Here is a 6,480-nt window from a genome sequence, read left to right on the forward strand (position 1 = left end):
TAGAGAATGTGAAAGAGATTTTACAGCCCAATACGCTATCAAAAAAAGATTTAATGGGTCAATTATGTAAGACAATATTTTAGAGATTTAAGTATAATATATTAAGTCCTATTTTGAGAATTAAATGCTCGATACTAACAATGTTAATTTCACTGTTATCAACAAATTAACAAGGGTAGGGGTAGAATTAAAGTCAATTGTAAAGTAAGTTTATAATCTATTGTCTTAAAATGGATCCTGATACAATTTGTTTTTGTGCTGCTTTAGCACAACACTGTCTATGGTATGTATTTTGCTTTTTCTACATTTTGAGGATGTGATACAAAAATTACAATTTATCAAATTGAAAATAAGAAATCTTGAAATACGTAAATTAAATTCACAGGAAGGTAAATAAAACAATAAATGCGATGTCAAATATGCATTTAATATACTTATATGAAATCAATCAATGCTTTCGCAAACTGAAAATATAATAAAAACTCTCCAGTTTGTCGTATACCGGTGTCACCCTGAAGTGCAAGAAGAATATTCTTTGGCTATCAGTTCCACAATCGTTTCTCGGGTTTTCTCTGTTGCGTTGCCAAGATGAGGCCTCAGAACTAATAATTTAAAAAAAAACACTATTTTTACAAAGAAACTTGTATAAAAAGTGTACAAATCGTTTAAGAGATGTACCACCAATGTTCTAGGCTTTGAGGGAATACTCCTGGTATGTTTGTTTAGAAAATTAAAATGATTAGTACTGGATATTCTCTGGAGGGACCACAACTATTTCTGAATGTCATGTTTTAGGTTATTTCAATTGGGAGAATTTCTTTGTTAATTTGATTTGCACATCATTATTTTAGGCAATTGTGCAGTAAAACTGAAGGAGCTGTTCAAGGATAAAAACTGGTTAGTCAGAGCAATTGTAGAAAAGGTTTTTTCTTGAAAATATCCAGAATATTGTTAAAAAGATCTTCGTCAAAGAAAGAGCATTTCATAGTCAACAATTTGATATCATAAATCAACGGTCCTTAAAATTGGAAAAAGAGCAGGATACAGTGGTAGAATGGTCACAAATATTTCAGAACATTCACATTTTAGGAATATATTATGCTATTAGGTTTATTTCTACATCTGTTATAAAATGACTTACCAACATTAGAAAGTCCTAATAATTCTCTATCCATAGGAAGAGGTTCTGGATAAGTAATATCCAAAGTTGCAGCATGAATTTTTCCTTTTGGGTTTTTTCTTGGCATACAAGATTTCAAAACCTTTTTTCCTTTCAGCATTTGCTTGGTCAATAGTTTCCAACCTGATAATATCAACTGTTGCTTCAAAAATAACTTTGCCTAGCATCTGCAGAGGGTGGAATTCTTTATAGGATAGGCCTCTTTAAAAAAATATATATCTTTTTAAAACCATTACAATTCAGCTGAATAAATATATAAAAGCAGAATAGGTATATGGTATATTGCCAACTAGTGATGTAACATTCATGGATAGTAACTACTGATCACTTTGATTAGGGCAATGAGGGAATAAGGAACAGGGGCAATAAGATACATATAATTTATTTTTTATTTTTGTTAATGTGAAAAATCTGAAAAAATTATACAAGACACTTAAATCCTTTAACTAGTAGGTATATAAAGTCGATTTCGCATTGCTGTATATTTTATCAATTTTTTTGACAGACTTGCTAACTCTGCCTAAAACTTTATCACCTCAAAGTGGTGCGTTTCAAATATATTTTTTTAAATTTGCCTTAAGAAATTTTTGAACATTAGTTTCGATACCGTAGCTTGTAGACGAGTGAAAGGCCTTTATTTTCTTTTTTCTCAGATCTCCCTGCAACAAACGCGTACACCATAATGGAATTGTTTCTTATTACCCCAATTGTTTTATTTAATGGGGCAATAAGAAACCCTATTGTGGGGTAATAAGAAACTATTATTATTAGTCATTCTTGTTGTTGCAGGTAAATCCAGTTAAGTAAAAATGCCCAGAAATTACAAAAAGGAGGGAATAAGGGTAACCTATGACCCTGATCGTATGACAGAAGCTATATCTGCAGTTCGCAGAGGTTTAACACTACGTGCCGCGGCAGAATAATACGAAGTGCCATTTGGGACGCTTTCCAAACAATACAAAAAAGTGGGTGATGTGAAAGTGGGTAGTCGGCGAAAGCCTGAACTTAGGTATAAAGATGAACAGGACCTTGCTCAGTACCTAAGAGTGTGCGCGCTACATGGTGAAGGACTAACGAAAAAAGAGACATTAACACTTGTGTCACAGTTTATTAAGGAAGAGAAAATAGAAACCAGATGGAAGGATGGAAAAGGTCCTGTTGAGGATTGATTTCGTGGATTCTTGGCGCGCCAACCTCAGCTAGCCATAAGAAAAGGTGAAGCTCTCAGCTCACAAAGGGTCAGAGGAACGGATCCCTTTGTCATCAGACGTTTTTACGATGACATTTCAAAAATGTTCAATGAACTAGGCATTGGCTCTGAAGATGGTAGCCTCTTGTTGAACTGTGATGAAACCTCCTTTTCAAACGATCCAAAGGATATGAAGATCGTGGCAGAAAAGGGAGTCAAAAGAAGCCTGCGGAGCAGCTGATGGGACAAAACTTGCGCCTTTCATAATTTTTACTGGGAAGCAGATGTGGTCCACATGGATTCCAGAATATGAATACCCCGGTACGCGATATGCTGTTCAAGAACATGGTTGGATGGATGGAAATTTATTTAACAAATGGTTTAAAGAATTATTTTTACCATCCATTCCTTCCAAAGAGCAAAGACGCAAGAAGGTTGTCTTGTTTTTTGATGGAGTGATCTTTTATATTAGCTACAGTCTAGTGAAACTTGCACAAGAAAATAATGTTGTACTGGTCATTTCATTCAGCCACTTGACAAAACAGTGTTCAAGACTATGAAAACAGATTGGAATCAACTTCTTATTGAACATAACAGAAAGTACCCTGGAAAATTGTTGACAAAAGCACAATTTGCTGAGCTTATTGGTACTTTGTGGGAAGAGTCCTTCAAATCCCGGAACCTTAGGTCCGGTTTTCAATCAACGGGACTTTTTCCTGTAAATTTTGACAAGTTTTCAGAGCCTATGATCCTATAAAATTTGAAAGGTTCAAGGAAGCTGGAAATATTGCTGAATATACCAATCCAACCGAGGACCAGCCTCAACTCGCTCCAAGTCCTGTTGCGTCAGTTTCGCTATCTCTATATAATCCAGAAGATATCCCTGGCCCTAGTCATAGAAGTTTACTGCCTTTGAAGCCCAGGAAGCTGAGCGACTGAAGGAGAGGTCTTCTCAAGCTAAAGAAACAAGCAACTCCAGTTTTCAGTTATTCATTAGAAAAAAGCTTTCCGAAACTCTTTCTGAAGTTGCGAAAAACACAACTGCACCAGGAAAGAGAAAGAAAGTATCGCAAGGTGTTGGAGAAATTCTGACTTCAGATGTGGTGGCTCAACACCTAAAAAACCTTTTTGAATCCAAAAAAACAAAAAAAGATGAAAAGACACGGGGAAAGTATACAAAAGAAAATTCAAAAAAGACCATATCCAAAAAAAGAAAAACCATTGAGGACTCCTCAACTTCCAAAGATGAGCAAGATCTCGACCCAAAACTATTGGAATCGGATGATACTTCGGATGACTGGAGCGATATGGATGACCAGCCCCTAGAAACCCTATGTGTTAAGCTGAAACTTGGTGACACAGCACAAGTGAATCTGGAAAAAGAAAAATACTTTGCTGTCTATTATAACATCAACTGGTATTTAGGTTGGATTATTTCCATCACAGATGACACTTGTATGGTTACATTTTTAAAAGAAAATCTTGAACAGTTTGATTGGCCAGCACACGATTAAAAAATGCAATTCTGCGATAAAAAAATAAAATATGTTCGTTTAAGTATGATTTTATATCATTTATTACGTTATTTCGCGTTTAGATATGTTTGTTTTTCGTTTAAATATATCATTAGCCTAGTCTAAATGATACTTAGTAAAAATCTTTATTTTTTAAATTGTTTTTTAAATAAATTTGCTTTGGAACTTTAAGCATCACTTTTGTTTTCTTTAATTTTGTTGGGGGCGGACAAAAAAAGTAAAACAAAAATTAAAAAATCTGGGTAAAAAGATACACTTTAATAGTGTATCTTAATACCCCGATTCAACTTAAACTGTTGATATATGGGATGTAACCTAACTGTTTCTTATTACCCCAAATGGGGAAATAAGAAAACATTACAGTGGGTAATAAGAAACAAATATGAATTTTGTATGTACAACTGAGAAGAGTGAATTGGTGCCCTTCCAAATATACCCTAAAGTAAGATACATACCAAAAAAAAATTACAGAAACATATCTCTAAAACCGCGACCAGGGCGGCTATTTCATGTTTCTTATTCCCCCATCCTCCCCTAATAAATATAAGATACAATCTATAGGGTGAATATCATCATCAATTTAATTAGCAAAATTCAATAAAACTGCACACCAAATATTAAAACACAACAAATAATAGGGTAGATAATAATACTAGATTAAGTGCATACAACATTTCAAAATAAAGGAAATAATGGTACAGCTCTCAGTTTCATATTCAAACTTCCGGTATTCAAATGCAATAAGAATGGATTAATGAATACTATAAATGTGTGCATTATATGACTAAATTAAAACTCAGATATGAAATGTGTAAACACTGTTAGGAGGGTAATAAATTATTAAATAGGAAATATATTACAGTTTCAGTTAAGTTTTCTTAATGGTATTGAACTTACTTTTCCTGCAGAACCTGGTAAGCATTCTTCGGCACATTTAAGTTTCCTATAAGCACCTTAAAATATTTCTGCATATCTGACATCATAAAAAAGGACTAAGCAACAAAGAACATGTAAAGGCAAATACCCATAACTGCAGCAATCTAAAAATAAGAAATAAATAAATGCCATTTTTATGAGTGACACAGTCTAGAGATGGATGGATGAGTATGGTTTTATTAAGTGCCTTGTATAGTTTATTGTTATGAATTTGTGTGATGATATTACAAGAACTGAATGAGGGCCTTATATTAAATACAAGAAAATTTGTGTTAATCAAGGCTTAATAATGGGTAGCATAGTACCGCTCAACATTGAATACATTCAATGTTTTAAGTAAATTGCTAATAAGAAATCCAAGATTGCCAGGGTTTTTATTTTTGGATAGAAGAGATATGAGAAGTAGAGAAAGCTGAAGAGTGTAGAAGTTGTCTAAGAGAGGACTTAGTCAAGAATATGTCCCTAAGATCTTAAAAATGAAGGATGGATAAAGGGGGTGACTAGTTAGTCAACCTCTTTGGGTTATGTATAGGGTTGGTTACATAACCTTCAAAATGTTGGAAAAGGGTGCAATTATACATAAATTGAAGGGTATTTATAAGGTAAATTGGTATTTTTGTGGCCTCAATGTTATCAAGCCCCTAGTAGGTTATGTTTAAGTATTATATAATATTTTAAGTGGTTTTCACAGGGAAGCAAAAGTCTGTAAAATTAAAGAGTATGGAATTTAGGGGTTATATATATATAAGGTACATTGTACTTACTTCCCACATCTTTCTTTATAAGATAATTATGCGTTTTTTGCTAGAGTTTGGGCCTGAATTCAAAATGCAGGAGCAGGAATGTAATGTAAAAAATTTACAATTACAATAAAAATTATTCCTCTGACAGTTCAGACAGTATTGACGTTGACACTGAATTGAAAAAAATTAGAGGGTTCTTGTATTGGGCGACTTTATCGCATAACATTAATATTTACCTAAGACATCTTATAATAAAAACTAGGATTTTAATTAATACAGATCAAGTTTAATTAATCAGAAATATATCGATAACTATACAGCTTCGGCTGCCATCTATTGGTAACCTACGCAAACTATATGACTATAGATAACGTTTCCAATTACAATTTCCTGTAATTTAATATTTCCGCTACTACACTACAGAGGGCACTAGAGGGTCCTTACAGAAAACTGTAAAGAATAAAATAATAATTTACAGTTTCCTGCGATGGATGTGCTATATAGGTGTGCTTTTGTAAATGTATTACAGATGGCGTCACAGTGCCATTACAGAAACCATTACTAAATTACAGTTTCCTGTAATGTAAAAATATGTGTGCTTTTTTAGTTGTATCATAGATGGCCCAACTAAGACCATTTTGATGTTTATAGGCAACCCGCTAGACAAACGGTGAAAATTTTCGGTTTTTCCAAAAATATTTATTGTGATCAATTATTTAAAAATCTAGTGACGTAATAAAGTACCACCTCCAAGTTCATTGTAAAATTGTTTACGAGGATATTTTTATGGCGATATCGGTTTTATCGCCCCGGCAAAAATTAGCCGCCGCTCCTAATCTACTTAAGAAAAGTAAACTAATTTAAAGTAAAACCTGAATCGGAAATATGCAAACAGAC

General features: G+C 33.4%; 1 long non-coding RNA gene across 1 annotated transcript; it reads right to left on the minus strand.

Annotated features, from left to right (window-relative positions):
- Positions 1 to 408: 408 nt before the first annotated feature.
- Positions 409 to 5,783, minus strand: LOC126737844 (uncharacterized). Its single transcript, XR_007661122.1, has 4 exons — positions 5,605 to 5,783; positions 4,802 to 4,944; positions 1,142 to 1,381; positions 409 to 602 (listed from the first exon to the last, which is right to left on the minus strand). It is a non-coding gene; the product is annotated as an uncharacterized LOC126737844 (long non-coding RNA).
- Between the last annotated feature and the right edge of the window lie 697 nt (positions 5,784 to 6,480).

Source organism: Anthonomus grandis, chromosome 6, assembly GCF_022605725.1.
Source record: "Anthonomus grandis grandis chromosome 6, icAntGran1.3, whole genome shotgun sequence".
Taxonomy (NCBI): Eukaryota; Metazoa; Arthropoda; class Insecta; order Coleoptera; family Curculionidae; genus Anthonomus; species Anthonomus grandis.